Below are 17583 nucleotides of genomic sequence, written 5' to 3'. Positions count from 1 at the left end.
TATGGGAAAAGGAATTTCTCAAAAGGAAACTCCTATCCCTACTCTTGAAAAATGGTATGATGCTAAGGGAACTGATGCTGGATTTTAGGTTGGTTTAATAATCATTTAGGATGGTGGAATTCATCAGTCCCTTAATTCCAAATGAAAAAGGTACTGATTTAAGAACCTTACATTCTATCAAGGGAGATAAGATATATACATATAAGTAGACACAACTTAAAAATGAAATTATTTCAGCAAAAGAAAAAAATCTGATATAGAAAGTGGCATCTTGAGCTGAGGAATTTGGGTTATGTAAAAATCTGTAATGTCCTCAGTCAGCACAGTTTTGTGACTTGCTCCAATGACAAGAGAATATAGATGATGAGGACAATCCAACATTCCACTTTATAAGATATGAGCAGCAATAACACAAGGGGACAAAGTAATTAAGGACAGAAGGCAATATAGAGTTGGATTGGCTAATCATAGGATTAAGACTGTGAAGGGAAGAAAATAAGGTCAGAAAAGAGATGCAAAATGGAAGAGAAGGGCATGGTAGAATGACTGGAGGTTTTAATTTAGATAAAGAATAGTTCTGGAAGAACTATAAGAGGAAGAAATGGAAGAACAAAATAGAAAGTTGTAATATAAGGTAGACATTTCACAATTTTAGAGGTAAAAATTATGGATAAAAGTCCAATCAAAAGTATCCCTATTCATGAGTAAGGTAGAGTGAAAATTTCAAAGACAAGAATTCTAAAAGATGGAGGGAAGACAGTAGTCCCTCCCAATCATGATGGATAAGCTATGCAAAAGCATAGAGAAAGAATGACATGTGTAATGAGCAGCAAGCATGCCAATTTGATTGCATTGTAGTATTCATAAAGCTCACTAATATATAATAAACCTGAAAAAGTTGGCGCCAAATGGGAAGGACACTTGAATTCTGTCCTAAATTTAGAGCTGAAAGAGATCTTATAGGTCATGTGATCCATAGCTTTCATTTTACAAATGAGAGAACTAAATCCCAGAGGGATAAAGTCATTTGTGCAAGGTCCAAAGGTAAAAGGCAGCAAAACAGGATTTAATTAGAGAATTCATTTGTTTATTACTTTTTGGACCAATTAGGTATTGCTGTAATTGAGATTTTGGGATACTGGCCACAAAGTAAAGGAAGTGGGTATCTATCTCATCTTCCTAGAATTTCTGTCGTGATTTCTATCTTCATATTTAGGGTCTTTAATATACCTATACATTACAATATGGTGTCTCCTCAAACATTGTAACCTCCTGGTTTATAAGTCTAATAAAATTACATGACCCACAGCATATTTTCCTTCTACCTCACTTGATCTGACCTTTATCCATAACTTCTACCTTGAGAACTGTGAAATATTTCTCTTAAATTATAGTCTTTTATTAATTCTTTCACCTCTTCCTCTTACAGTTCTTTTCAAACTATTCTCTGTATTCATCATGACGTCCAGTGATCTATCCTGCCCTTCTCTTCTAATTACCACCCCTTCTCTGACATAATTTTTTTCTTTTTGTAGTCTTTACCCTATGGTTAGTCAATTCAACTGTACACTGTCTTTTGCAAAGTCATTTGCATTGCCCTCATCACATACCTTCTCTTCTTATCCTTCTATATTGATAAATGACACTAGAACAAGTCACAAAACTGCTGACTGGGGACATTACAAATTTATTTTATCTAGTTTTCTCTATTTCTCTGTCATAATTCTCTTGTTCTTTTCTTATTGACATCCTATTGCCTTCCTCAAAGAAACTAATACTGCCTTCTCTTTTCTTCTTCAAGTCTCTTTTGTCTTCTCCCCTTCCATCCTTTCAGCAAAAGGTTTTGATTATTAGTCAACTAAGAAAATAAAAGGCAAACATCATGAGTTTCTGCTTCTGCTGTCTTCTACAACTTAAAACCATTCTAAGTCATTATTCATTTTTCTCTCCCTCAGTGCTCCAGCCTACAATAAAAAGGTGGTGCATCACCTGATCAAGGACAAAATTTGTACTTGTGTCTTTCATACCAGCCCTTCTCATCTACTCCAAAAACTGATTGCTCAATAATTCCCTCACTTTCTCTCATCTTCAGCATCCACTTATTTGCCAGGACCAATAGTTATCTATTTTGTCTATAAATTATATACTTAGTTACTTGTGACCAGCAAACATGTCCATTTCTCCTCCATCCTCAAAAATTTTCGCTTAATTTGCATTGGTACTTCCAAATTCCTTCTCAGAAAATTGTCTTCAATATGACTTCAATATACTGATTGTGAAGCTTGCTTTCTGACTTCTGGATGAAATGTAGTGGACAATAGGTTTTCAATAAGGCGTTGTCAGACAAGGCCAAAGTATTAATTTATTGTGCTTTCCTATACTTTCTTTAATGAATGAGGATTCTATTAGGAAAATGAGTCATTGAAAAGTGACAACAATGTAAAAAATGTCAATAAAACATTTTTTGAAAAGATAGCCCAATCCCAATAGGAAAAAAAATAATGAAATGTTTTATAATAGAAATAAAAACTAAAGAAAGGAAAAATTCATAACAAATCCAACAAAAAAAACATGGAAATAGAGGTGTTTTTTGGGGGGTGGGGATGGTTAGTTGCATCAATAATATCTTTTAGAGTAATGGCAAAAACCTGAATAGATTACAAGGAGTTAAAAAAAGGTCCCATATTTTTATTCTGATGAGCTAAGAGTAGTAAAAACATACCAAGCAGATATACTCAAGAAAGAGAATATGAAGGACTGAACTGAGGGGAAGAAGTTTGAAAGTTCTGGTTGGTATCATTGCTTATTTGGCATTTGAAACCTTGAGGACATTATTATAGTTCATGTTTAAATATTTGGGTATGAAAAGAAAATGGTGATGATTTTATCAATTATACTTTGACCATGTGTGTGTGTGACCTTGCACATGCATATGTAGGTATTCCTGTGTATATGCATGCTTGATCCTCAGATAGTGTTTTTCTTAAGGTTGATGATTTCTGTTTTCACAAATTCTACCAGGTTGTTTTTAAGTTTATATAGCATAGTTTAATTCTCAGATCTAAATACTGCCTAAAAGCAACTATTTAGATATTTATGAAATAACATTAATTTTAGATAAGAAGTCAGCTGGTAAACAAGGATTTGATTAAAATTTGATACTCCGGAGTAAAAAAAAAATCACTTAATTTTTATATTTCAGGTATTTAACTTGCCCAAAGGAGATAATAACACTTTAACGTGTATTATTATTTAACTCTGCATGCTAGTGTATATGACTGTCAGATTGAAGTGCAAATGAATATAATTACAGGGCCAAGACTTCACTGGAAGGTATGATTTTTACCTTTAAAAAATGAGGAAATAAATACCTACTACACAAAAGTGATTTATGCTTTTACCTACCAAATGTTATTATGTCTAAGAGTACTTAAAGATCTACTCATCTGATCTGGGAATGACAATTCTTCATCTCCCTTAATGCTATACCTCTCCTCTAAGATCACCTCCAATTTATCCTGTATGTAACTTGGAAGTACACAGTTATTTGAATATTATCTCTTATTAGAATATAATTGTCATAGGGGAAAAGACAATGGTTCTTTTTCTTTGCATTACCAACTTTTACCATGGATGATTTTAAAATGTATGCTGACTGACTAGTTGACTTTCTACAAATATTTGCCACCAGGGTTTGTCCCTGCTACCATTTCTTCCATGGAAAATCTCATTCAGGGGGTGTTTTAAAGAAAAGATAAAGTATATCAGATCTTCATTTTAAAAAATCAATCAGTCTTCTATCACTATTTCCTCAAATTATTTATAGACTTTTGATCCTGAAATGTGGAGCACCAGAATGTGTGCTACTAGTGTTCCTATAAAAGCCAAACTTAGAACCAGAAACATGAAATCACAATGTCAAGTTCTTATGGGCTCAAGTGCTTTATTTCAAAGCATGCCAGAAGTTGATGGGATCCCTTGATGGATCCTCCTTAGGTATCTTCATATCAAAAAGCATATAAACTCAGTTTGGGGAGAATTGGCAGAAGAGGAGCGAGGAAACCAGAGCCAGCTGAAGGAATATTTGTGTTTCCCTGGTATTGTCCATTTCCTGGAAATATGGTTGGGATCTCACATATTAAAACTAGAAGGAATTAAAATGTTGTCTAGACCAGTCTCCTCATTTTGTTGAAGAGAAAATTGAAGATAATAGATATACTTAAACATCTAGTTTGTGGTAGCAACTGTACAAAAACAAAGCAAAATAAAAAAAATCCTCCCACAAAACCTATTGGTCCCTGGCCAAGTGTTTTGTTGTGAGGGGGATTTTGCCCTGCTACAACATGACTTATATGGTTGGCATGTGATCAGAAAGAAGCTTCTAAGGAGGGCCCAAAATATATTTGGCAGTGTGATGACAATAAAGGCAAAGGACAAGGGTTTGAATCTTACCTCTGATGCTTATTACTTATTACTTATACAAGTCTCTTAACCTCATAGGGCCTTAGTTTTCTTATCTGTGAAATGAGGGAGTTGGACCAGATCAGTAGTCTTCAAAGAAATATATGCAAGATCATCTACTGGGATTCAGGAAGAAAATATTAAAATTGTTATTAAATTGTTATTAACATTTTAAAATATATTAAATTTGATTGATATTTAATATATGGATTAAGAGTGGTACCCGTACTTGGTGCAAATATCAGGTAGTCATATGATATGTAGAACATATAAGATATACTCAGGGAAAAGTGGGAATTACCCCCACATGGAAGGGCTGAAAATGGTGTATTCACTCCTTCATTTTCAGCATATTGTCATGTATTGTCCAATGAGCCTCATTAAATGGATTTATGAATGATGTTATCATGTTTTAACTGAACTAATCTTCATAAAAATGGACAAGTGACTTTAAAAGATTCTTGCAAAATAAATAGTGGATTGAAAATAATCATAATAATTGGAATATGTGATCAACAAAAAATGGAACAAAACTAACCCTTCTCCTAGTAATAGTTCTCCATCAGCCAAATTTGAAGTCAAATAATAATAATCTAATAATTCTTACAAGAAGTCAGATGGGAAATAATCTAATATCTTTTGCACCCCACAAAAATTAGCAGATAAAAATTTTTAAAGTTGTCAAAGATGTTATACATTTTTCTTCTACAAAAAGACAAATTTCCCAGGTTTATTGATCTCTTCTGTAATGACAAGAGACTATGAGGAGTATGAATATTTGCAGATAAATTTTGAGGGGAAAACCCACACATTTGTCTCTTTTAAGATAAAAGCAATATAACAATTAGTCAGAAAAAAGGAGTGAGAAAATGACTGGTTTTTGTGATATGGATGAAAATTTTTGAGAAACATACTTAGAAATGTTTCTATTATATGATTTTATTGCTGAAAATTCTATTTATTTTTTTAAAAGTCATATATCTATACACTTCAAAAAACATAGAAACAGAATTCAAAAATTTCCAAATGAATATGTTTAAAAGAATTGCACATATTTAACCTATACCAGATTGCTTGGGGAGGAGAGGAGGAGGTAAGAGGTAAGAGATGGAAGGAGAAAAGTTTTACAAAAGTTAATATTGATATAGAGAAGAATTGTACATGTTTAACATATATTGGATTACTTGCTGTCTAGAGGAAGGGAGGAAGGAAGAAAAAATTTGGGACACAAGATTTTGCAAGGGTGAATGGTGAAAAGTATCTTTGAATATATTTTGAAAATAAAAAGCTATTATTTTAAAAAATTTATATTGAATATATATTTACATGTATTTGAAAAAGTAAAATACTTTTGAAAAAATTCTAAATGAAGACTGTTAGTGAATTTTGAGGCCATCTTTTTGTTGTTGTTAGAATTCAGTTGAATTTCAAAAAAAAAAAAAATGAAAACCATGATTTAGTAAGCATGGTTAATAACCTGTGATTTTTGTTTGTCTCTCCTTAACCACATGAATTATCTTTTTCAGCTATGACAGTTAACAAAAATCCAATGTCAAAATAAACTCAACTTAGATCCAGACTTTTGACCTGCTATAACACAAAGAGTTAAAGCCATACTTTTTAATAATGAAGAAATTCAATCACAATGCTCTCAATAAATATATCATCATTTATATTTTAGTATAAAAAAGTTTTCGTATCATTTTAAAATAATATAAAATTAAAATATTCATTGTATCTGTAACTTATTTTAATAACTAGAATTTATATTGCATTTTAAGGTTTACACATTACTTAACAAATTTTATCTCATTTTTATCTTCATAACAACTCCATGAAGCAAATACTATTAACTCCATTTTACAGATGATGAAACAGACTAAGAAAGCTTAAATGACTTATCACAGTATCTGGGGATAGGTGTCTCAGATTTTTAGTGACTCCAGGTTCAGTACTCTATCAACTCTACCTAGCTACCTATTGAATTCTATTTCTAGTGTGTTTTGTTATTTACATATAATATATTAGCTTACTAAGCTATGAAAAAAGAGCTGGCTTTAAAGCATGGAAAACCTGCATTCAAGTCTTGCCTCATATACTTACTGACTGGGTGACTGGTCAAGCATTTCACTTCTCTGTAAGTTATGCAGCTCTCTAAGACTCCAAGTTACAGAGTCAGTAGAGGGAATTTTCTCATTCCAGAATTCCTTGTACAAATAACATCACAGAACTATTCTCTAATTCTTTGCCAGGAAAATCCCAAATGGGACTATGAAGAATCAGACATGACCAAAAAGTGACTGACATATAAACAGGGTACATGTTCAAAATATTTTATTCTTGGATTATGCAACTAAAAGATTTGGAAATTGTTGGACTCTAAGATCTCTTCTAGCTCTAGAATTCTGAGACAGTATCATGGAACCCTTGACATAACTAGCATATACACCTTCAAGGAAGTGGTGGGTGAAAATTCTAGATGTCTGGTAGGGGATATAGTATAATCCTAGTGTACATTTCAGTCTCTCTATATCTAAAGATTTGGTACCATTGCCCATTTGAGTATTTATTCATTAAAGAAAGCTGAAAGCTTCTTAGGATCCTTTGAAATAAATCAAATCAATATCTCATCACTTGGGAGAATGTTGACTACTTATGTCTAGCAGTTTTCCTTAGTTTTATTCATGGAATGAATTCTGAAAGCCTCATATTTCCAGCCATCTCAAGATTTTATGACTCATCTTCACAATTCAATATAAATTGTTATATTATATGTAGACCCTTAGACATTTCATTGAAGATTTTTAAAAATTTAAGCTAAATAAGCCATTGTGACCAAAGCAGCTTAATTTACATTTCAGATTGTTTAGTTTCAGTACATATGGTCCATGAATTGCTTTTCTTTTTTAACCTGAACTGAATTCTTATAATATAGTACATAAACTACTGATGATTACCAAGAATCTTCTAAGAGGTCAATGGGTTGGTTTCTTGTCATGCCATATGTTTATAATATCATATGTTTTTGTGTTAAGTGTTTAATTTTAGAGTATTACTTCAACGGATTTTATCTTAACACACTCTTCCCTTAGTTCTGGTGAAATGGATTTGTATAGGGGCCACAAATGGATTGAAAAGATGATCTACAAGGTAGACTTGCTATAAGTGGTCCAATCAATCAACAAGCATCTATTATATGCCTACTATATATCAGTTCTATACCAGGTGCTGGGGAGACAAATATAAATCTTGAAACAATTCCTATTCTCAAGGAATGGAGGAGACAGCACATGCATACATAAATATATACAGAAGAAGCACCAGGCAGTTATGCTTTACTGAGACTTGAAGGAAGTGGCAGGGGTAGGGGTGGTACTGTTAGATGGCATAGGGAAGGGGGAGAATAATCATTTGTTAAATTTGTTCACATTTGATCCTTACAACCACTTTGTGAAATGAATATTATCATTTGAGGCTTCTTTATACAATTAAGTATTATCCCATTTACATTTGAGAAAACTGAAGCAGAGAGAAATTAAGTGACTTGACAGATCACACAATGAGTAAGCCTTTGAAGCCATTTTTGAACTGAGGTCTTTCAGGCTGAGGGCTCTATCCATCAAGTCACCTAATCTGCATCTATCTTCGGTAAGGAAAGAATGCATTTCAGCCATGAGGGACAACCTTGCAAAAATCTGAAGATAGAGAAGGATTGCAGTGAGTAAGAAATTTAGCAAAGGCACACCATAGTGTGCAGAAAAGAAAAGAAAATATAATGATGTTGGAAAGATAGTTCAAGGTCAGGTTGTGAAAGACTTTAGAAGCCAAACAGAGGAGTATATGTTTTATCCTGGAGCTTGTACTGAGTCAATGGAGTTTATTGTCTAGGAGAGTAATATAGTCAGGTCTGAACTTGAGGAAAAACACTTTGGCAACTCTATGAAGAATGGATAGAATGGAGAGGAGAGAGGGATCAAGACCAATTAGGAGACCATTACAATAGTCTAGATATGAGTTTATGAAGGTCTAAATTAAACAAAGGGTGATTAAAGAGAAGATGTTGAATGTAAAAGATCTTGTGAAATTAGAAAATTAAAAAATTGATAACTGATATGAAATTAGAAAATTTTCAGACTTGGTAAAGATAGGTACTGGCTTATCTTTCTAGTCCTATTATGCATTCATTAGTTCCCTTCCTGCACTTTACCCAGTGAAAATGCCATCTCTCAGGTCCTCACATATAACACTTCTTTTCCACCTCCAAGCCTTTCAAGCCTGTCCCCCATCACTGAAATTCACTCTTTTCTCTGTCATTTCATAGACAACTATAAGTATTTAAAAATTCTCATTGCTTTAAAAATAAAGCTAAATCCTTCTTTGCTTTTAACTATTACATTAATTAATGTAATGTAAATAATGTAAATATTAACTATACAAACTTGTTTTTGCATATTATTTTATTCTAAGGGTAATTATTTTGAATATATGTTTATCAAGGCTGGAGACATAACATAATTCTACACTCATCTTCTGGGCCAGTTACAATGATGTCCAGAAATTTCTGGCCAGTCATGGGTCTTTTGTAAAACAGATTCATATGTCCTTCAATTCAGAGGCTCCAAATTCTGTGGTCAGCACAGGATCCAGAGTACATAGGACTTAAAAATAAGTGCAAATTACAATAAATATGAAGACTTTCTTAATTTTGACACAAGCCTGTCTGAGTGGCAGATTAAAAACAGGTGGGGCCCATGGGCAATGCAGTCACAAGGGATCCCTCCAATGATGATGAGTCATTTTTATACTGGAATTTATATAATGCCAAACAGAGATTTCAAAGGCCCTCAAATCTGTGGGGGCCTGGGGCAGCTGCTTATTTTATAAAAATCTAAATTCAATCAGTCTTTGGTCTTATGGAATAAAATGCTTGAGAGTGCTATCTTTCTAATCTTAGTCCTTGTATCTATTTTACATTTTTTGGATGGCCATCTTAATTTAATTATCCTTTTTTAAAAATAGTGTTTGTACTAAGTCTGTTTTTTTTAATTGTAGAAAAAGATTAGAAACATGGTATGTTAACCAGATAACCCTCCCCAAAAAAAGATATAAACTTGATATTATTAATTTTGTGCTTTCATAGTTATAAAATCAAGATTTTAAAAAATCCATTGATAATGTACATGTTGTAATAATACTTGGTTTACCAAATTAAAGTTAATAAATATACAAGCATAATTTCTACAATTTAAAAAATCCATAGAAAAAAGTGCATGATATCAAATCATTTTCAACCATAAAAAATTTTATAATTTTGTATAAAAATTCAAGTTCATAACCATTACATCATCCTAAAAAGCTAATCTGGGCTAGTTTTCATTTTCTACTTGGAAACATAGAAAATGCATAATCCATTTAAACATCTGACAACATATATTACTCTATTTCACTTTGTTCCATTCTTTTAAAAAGGAAAATCCATCATCATATGAAAACTCCAATCCTTCTCACCCAAAAAGGTTTTCAGTGAATAACTTTAAATCCTGAAATTTCTTTTCCATTCTTTAAGTCTGATATTTTGCTAACCCCCTTTTATATTATTGAAGTTCAATTTGACATCTAAGACACATTACTAGCAAGAATCATTAAAAAACCAAAAGGGGTCACCTTTTTGGTACTCGCAGATGCTTAAATTAAAGAAACAAGCTCCAAATCGAGTACACTGAAAGATTTTTATTTTTGCCTCCTCCAAATAGCTTTCAAAGAAAAACATCATCTGTGATGTACTAAAGCAGTAACAGCTGTGGTTTCTCCCTCCTAGGTTTACAAACAGATCTAATCTAATTGATGAGTTTTTGCTCAAACAAGCATTGATATGCATGCTGTGATACATGTGGTCACAGGGAAACCTCAGCAATTCAGCCAAATTATTGGCTGAATGGTTAAAGTAGTCTATATTGCAGAATAGCCTTCATAAATGGTAGATGTTTCCTTGCAGCAGCTGTATAGTATGAAGAGACTACTTTCACTGTTCAAAAGACACTATAGTAAAGGGATAACAATTAAGCTCATTAAGAAGACTTTTTCCCAAAACTGACTTGATCACTAATGAAATTTCTCAGAAGGTTTATATAAAAATAGAAACGAGTTTAATTTATAGAAAATAGGTTGGTTGGGTTTTTTCCAGCAACAATGATGTGCATGGCCTTTTATGATGCAATGATACACAAAGCATTATGACATCATTTACTATAACCTCTATGAGGACTGGGATGGTGTCCTCTCTTCCTCCACAGCAACCCCCTGACATCCTTAGAACACGTAAGTAAAAAATTTTGCTAATGATGAATTTTTACTGAAAAACCTTAAAGCTCCTCTGCCTGTGGAGAAGCAACTATCATTTCCAGTATGTTTTGAAAACTAAATTTGACTGTTTCAGTCTAAAATGTTGAGAAATAAGAAATGATCTAGATCTGGATTTTGTTTTGTTGGTTTGCTTATTTTGGGGGGCAGCACTGATATTTTTATTGGCTAGAAAATGTCTGTTGCTTGTATTTACTGACATAAAGGCCAATTTCATTAAAGTAAAGGAATAATCTTTGGAATGACTTTAAGAAATAAAATTTCCTTTAGTTTTGAAGGGACATCATTTAATAACACCTGCTTTATATAGAACTTTTATGTCTAAGATCTTGGAGATGCAATATTTCTTTATGTCCCCATAATATCCATGAGAGATGGGTGGGAGGAGAGCAGGAGATTTCTCAAATTTCACTGACAGAGAAACCAAAATATGGAGGGGCAAGTAATTTGTCCAAGGTCAGATAGTCAATGGCTAAGGAGGGGAACTAGAACCTTTGTCTCCGTAGTGGACACTCATTTCTAGTTCCCACTTGGCATCCCCCCTCCCCATTCACCCTGCAGTCTTTTGTTCAGTATCAAAAGACAATAGGGGAAAATCTTTAACGACGAGCAACCTTTCTTGAAGAACATACAAAAATGTACAATACACAAGGAATACGATTATTTATGACTGTTCAATATTCGATGCTTTTTTAAAGGAGAAAATGTAGATAGACACGTTCAGTATCACATAAAATATAAAGGAACGAAGGGGAGACTGCATATTGAGAGGGTAAGGGAGGTGAAAGCACTTAGTTTAATTAAGAATAATAAAATATAAAATAATAAGAATAATAAAAGGATCCTTATCTTCTAGATAGTACTCTCATAAACTTCATTCATTACATCTGATCTCTCGGCTTTTAGTTATAAACTTGGCTAGGGGAGGGGTTGGAATAGGGCACAATGTTTCATTGAAAAAAAAACAACGTACTTAAAGAAGTGCAAAACTGAAGATAAGAATACACTAAAGCAACTTTGTAATTAAGTTCATTAATCAGACCGTGCTTCCTATAATGTTGTCAATGTATATCATGTTGTCAAAAAATAAAATGTTGAGGGCAAAGGAAAGAGAGAGAATATGAACATGCTTATTTTCTTTTTAAAACTCCCCCCAATTTCTTTCCACCAGCGCTGGAGAACACCTCAGCACCGTCGGCTGCCTTCCCAGTTGGAAGTTACTGAGACTCTCCCGCACTGCAGCGCAATGCAGAGCAGGGACAATCCCAGCCAACAGCTCCCAGTCTCTCACTGGCTTTCCTCGCGCTGCTGCTTCCGCAATCAGCCCTACAGCTACTAGATCTACAGAGTCATCATTCTCCCGGCGCCGGAGGCCGGGAGCGCCCAGCCAGTATCAATCACTGGAGATTCTTTGACGCACACACACTCATTCTCTCTGGTACCCAGGCTGAAGCTGTTTCTTCTACTCTCCCATCAGTTCTCGCCAGTGCGCATCGAGCGCGCGCGGACACACACACACACACACACACACACACACACACACACACCCTACATCACATACACACCCTCTCTCAACCCTTCTCCCTAGCTGTCAAAGCAGCAGCCCTGGTCCGCATGACTCAGCCCTCCCCCATTCTATTCTGCCCCATGGAGGAAGGGAGTGGGGAATGCAAGGGGTGGCCACTACGGGCTTAGTGAACTCCTGCAGAAGTCTGTCAGATCGCTGCAGCTTCGCTAGCGCTGCGCTTCTGGTTCTGCAGCATGGTCCCCGCTCCGCCTCCACTTTGCCGTCTAACTTTCAGCTCCTGCTACCGCAGTCCCAGCGGTCCAGCTAGGGTGGATCAGCCTCAGGCCAACAACCAAACACACGCCCGAGAAGAACCCTTTCCATTTCCAAAGAGGAGAATCAGAGCAAGGAGGTAAAGGCAGAGGGAGCGCTACTGGGAAACCAGAAAGGAGGAAGGGCGGGTGCGTTGCAAACACCTTACTAGAGGTATTTTCTGGGCACCTACAGGTATTTGCACGTAAGCACCGGCATAGGACATAGATGGCTTTTATCCTTTCCTCTTACTCTCAAGGCTTTTAAAATATATATATATATATATATATATATATATATATATATATATATATATATATATATATATATATATATTTAAAGATGAGTTGTACAGTCCGAATTAGCTGGGTCCTGCCATAACTAGCCTACTACCACTCACCTACCCACGACCGCAGCAGCTGGTTGCCCACTAAAAAAGTTGATCAGCAGGGGCAAATTCGAAGAGGTTCGGGGCTCTATTTCCTGTCACTGCCCGCGACATAAGAAGCCCAGTAGATTCTTGCGTAAAAGGGAACTAAAGTGATATCCTATCTATAATAGTATCCATAAAACTACTATTTCTCTAAGGGATATATCAGGAGACCCGTCCCCCTTCCCCCTCCCTATCAATAACGTAAATGTGAGTACTCGCTATACACTGCTCTTCCCAGCGGTTGCCCCAGTCCCTCACCTGTCTTTATCTCTTTTCCAATATAAACCCGGGAATCCCATCACTTAGTTCTCACGACCAGCAGCCCCAGTTCTGCATGTGTGTTCAGGGGAAAGTTGAAACTCTCCAAAGCCCAGCCCCTGGAAAACCTAGAAAAGTTGCCCAAACTACAACCTGGGAATTCCCAGTAAAAAAGAGGGCAAAAAGAAATCGTAACAGCAATTCCACTGTGGCCCGAGCTCTGGTCTCTCACTTACCCACTCCGAAGCTGAGGGAACTCCCACCCTGTGATGGAGGTGCCGCAGCTGTTGTTGTTGCTGCTGTTCTGGTCCTCTTGTCCCGTTCCCTCCCCAGGGCTCCCTCTCTCTCTTTTCTCTCTCCCTTTGCCTCTCCTGCGGCTGCTCGCGCTCTCAGCTTGTGCAGTGGTGAATCCTCCCTGAGGAGCCGGTGAGAGTGTCAGAGGAGAGAGGAGGGGCGGGAAAGTGGCTGTGGGCTTTCACTATGCAGTCCTCCTCCTCCTCCTCCTCCCTCTACTGCAGTGCTGGGGAAGCATGAAGAACGAATACGAGAGAGGAGGGAGTCGTGGAACGCGGAGGTGGACTGTGGGGGTGGAGAGCAGCTCACGATCTAGGAGAGGGAGGAAGGGTCACTGAAGGGGCAACCCTGAGAAGCTAAGAAACAGGGTGGCAGCTCACAGAAATGAGTTTTGGGTTTTTGTTTTTTTGTTTTTTAAGTGAGGGATAGGAACTGGTATTTAGCATCTGAGAGGGTAAGACCTTAGATTTTGAATAGTTATTAATTATTCATTAGTTGCTATCTGTGTGCAATATTTCCCCACCCCACCCCACCCGCAGCAGCATCCAAAGAAGAGCTAGTTTTGGGGTACACAGGGCTGCCCAGAAACCAGAAGATGATAAATCACGTCCCAGGACCCACTGTTGGAGTCGGCCTAGCTCTGCGGCTGGGACTTGTTTTGTGAACTTTTTTTTTTTTTCTTTTCGGCAGAGGGAACCTAGCACAGTTTGATAGGGGAGGGGCTTAAACGTCTTCGGAAGAGGCAAGGTTCTGGTGTTGTCAGAAGCCTTTGATTCAGTGTCAGAGCCCCTGAGTTCGATTTCTGGTTCTGCTAGTTGATAGCGTTATACCCAGTCGCTTAACCTCTTTGGACTTCAATTGTCTGACAGTTTCTCCGTAAAATGAGAGGATGGAATTAATCTATAAGGTCCTTTCTAGCTCTAAATGCCACGCTACCTGGCAACTTTGTGAATTTTATATATAGGATTAAGCCCAAGTGGGAAAAGAAGTGATGCAAATCCATGCCCGAAACATAACCAAAGTGATTTTAAAGTCTAGTGAAAGGGATGGTAGGGAAATATAATCTAGGAAGCCTGCGGGTGGTGGAAGGAGGCCACTGTTGTGAGCAGGTTGGAAATACAAAACCTGCAAAGGGACGTTCTCCTCCCCTCCACCTTCGCCCCCACAATTACATCCGACTTTGCTCCCTCATTCTTACTCTCAGTCTCTAAATCAGATTTCTCAGATTTGTTGACAAAAAAAAAAAAAAAAAAAAAAAAAAAAAGCAGCAGGTGTTCATTGGCAGCCTCTGGGAGATTTCTGAGGCTCTCTTAAATGCCTTTGAACACACCCAATTGCCCAGACTAAACTCCTAGTGGAGAGAAAGAACAGTCAATGGGCAGGCCTTTGACCTGGACTTCCTTCCATACCTATTTTCTTTGTTGTTAGTGAACCTTGCTGATTCCCTCTGGTTCCCTAAGTGTTTACTATTTCATACACCTCTATGTGGTAACAGGAAGGCATCAACCCATGGCTGTGTAAATCCAGTTTCTAGTCCAGACACAATAACTGGCTAGACACAGGCTGAATTGAACAGATGTCTATGAACTTTACAAACATGTCATCTACATATTTATAATACCATACAAATGATAACTAGACAGCTGAATTCAAATGTCCCCTATTGTTGTGTTCTGCAGTCCAGCAACCTAAGCTCTCTGGACTTAGCTTTTTAGCTGTCCATAACACAAATTGTGAGAGCAACTGTAATGTGTAATATAAAGAATAAAATAAATGGAATGAACTCTCCGTAGCACTTATACTCTCCTCTCTTACACTTTACAGATCACAGTCACACAATTTCAGAATTGAAAGAGATCTTAAAAGTCATATAGTTCAACCCGGATCTGAACAAGAATCCTTTCTAAAATACATACACAGAGATATCATCCAATCTAGCTTAAAGCCCTAAAATGAAGGGAAATCCATTACTTCTTGAGGAAACAACCTTCCATCTTTTAATTCTTTTCATTGTTGGGAATTTTTCCTGATTTCAAATCCTAATGTGCCTCTTTCAATTTCAAATCATGTCTCCAATATTGCCCACCAGAGACTAAATAAAACACAACTAATTTCTCTTTAAGTTGACACCCTCAAAACATCTCTCTGTGTATCTCTATGTTTCTGTCTCTCTCTCTCTCTCCCTCTCTCACTGTTTTTATGTCTCTGTCTCTGTTTCTCTCATTGTGTTTATATGTGTGTTTAAAATGTGGTTCTGAGAATTGAACATAATTCTTTCATTGTGGTCTGACCAAGGCAGAATCCAAAGTATCAATGATATCCAAATTCCTAGACATTATGGCTTTCATCTTTCTTTGGCTCCCATCACACTGTTAATATTGAAGTTGAGCTTCTGTAATCTCCAGATATTTTTCAGACAAATTGTGATTTAATCAAGTCTCCATGATCTTGTACTTTCATCCAGAGTGGAAAGTGTCCCTCCTGGTTTTGTGACACCTGCAAATTTGACAAGGAAACCAGCTATCTCTTTATCTAAATAGTTTATCAGGATGGTAAACAGTACAGGACTAAACTGAAATCTCTTGGACACTTGCCTGGAGATAAATTCTGAAATGACTGAATTCTGACTTCTTGAATCTGAGCATTCAACCTATTCACATTTTCTGAATCCAGATTATGATATCATCAATTAGCTTACATGTTTCTATCTTATCCTCAAAAATATTATGAGCCACTTTATCAAACACTTTGCTAAAATCTAAGCAAATTATATTCACAGTATTTCTCTGATCTACTACTTTAATAATAGAGAAAAAAACATTTTTCAGGCATGATTAGTTCTTAATAAAGTTAAACAGGCTCTTTGTAATAATTTCCTTTTCTAAATATATATTAGCCCTCTCTGTGTGGCAATCTAGCAAACAATTTGGCCAAGAATCAGTAAGTCTCATTGATCTGTAGTGTGTGGAGACTAGTTTTTTTATCCTTTAAAAATAAGAACAGTTACCCTTCTCTAGTCCTTCAGCATCTCTTTATACTCTCTTTAAAATATCACTAACAATGACTCAGCAATCACATTCAATTATTTTGCTACTTGATAATCTAGTACAACTGATCTGGGTGGCTAATTTATCAAGGACAGCTAGATACTCTCTTCCTATCAACTCCTTATTGGCAATATTTTTTTTTTCTCCCTATCTCCCTTCCCAACCCAAAGATCATTCTCCCTGGCAGAACAAACAGAAGCATCTTCTCTCTTTATTGCCCATTGCCATAATCATTTAGATCAGAGGTCTCATCCCTTTTTTGATTTTACTATTCCTCTAATAGATAAGTTTTTCCCCCTCTTTTGATTGTGGTTAGCATTTCTTGCCACTTTAGCTCATTGAATCTTTAGTACTCTTAAAGCATGCTCTGTTGCCTGCCTTACTTCCATCTTCTGTGTTTATGTCTATAAATCTAAGTTACTTGATGAAATTTTTGTGCACCCACATTGGCCTCTTTTTCATTATTTTTTTTTTCATTTATGCCTTTAGAATTTTATTCTTTAGGGTTTTCCATCACCTGCTTGATTTGTGTCATCTACAGAATTTAAATCCATACAATCCTGTCTATTCTTATGAGCCATTTGAAACATGTTTTTTCCAAAATCTAGATTGCTTGCCAATCTATGACAAAATTTTCTCTTTTTTCTCTCAAGCTCTGAGAGAAAATAGTCATTTTCTTCCAAATTTCCCACCATTTCCACTAAGCAATCCAAGGTTGGTGGAAATCATATTACAATTACAAAGATATTACATATCTTGTTTTTCCATCTTGTGAAGTATGCAATTATCATTAAAGCAAGTCAAGAATTAGTATATGGTTGTAGAAATTACCTGGATCATAAATCAGAGATCTAGAAGGGAACTTAGAGATGATCTAGTCTAATCCCTTATTTTTCAGATGAAGAAATTGA

The 17583-nt window shown here is 35.9% G+C and overlaps 1 protein-coding gene across 1 annotated transcript in view; it reads right to left on the bottom strand.

Moving 5' to 3' along the window:
- The window catches only part of SV2C (synaptic vesicle glycoprotein 2C), a 247113-nt gene extending 233305 nt beyond the window's left edge, over positions 1 to 13808 (bottom strand). Inside the window, exon 1 of the mRNA XM_074282309.1 lies at positions 13568 to 13808. The gene's annotated coding sequence lies outside the window, so the exon portion shown is untranslated. The remainder of the gene's footprint in view (positions 1 to 13567) is intronic.
- Positions 13809 to 17583: the final 3775 nt, after the last annotated feature.

The sequence above is a fragment of the Sminthopsis crassicaudata genome, chromosome 1 (assembly GCF_048593235.1).
Source record: "Sminthopsis crassicaudata isolate SCR6 chromosome 1, ASM4859323v1, whole genome shotgun sequence".
In the NCBI taxonomy this organism is placed as follows: Eukaryota; Metazoa; Chordata; class Mammalia; order Dasyuromorphia; family Dasyuridae; genus Sminthopsis; species Sminthopsis crassicaudata.
The sequence above is the reverse complement of the archived record's forward strand: the minus strand, read 5'-3'. Positions and strand labels throughout refer to the sequence as shown.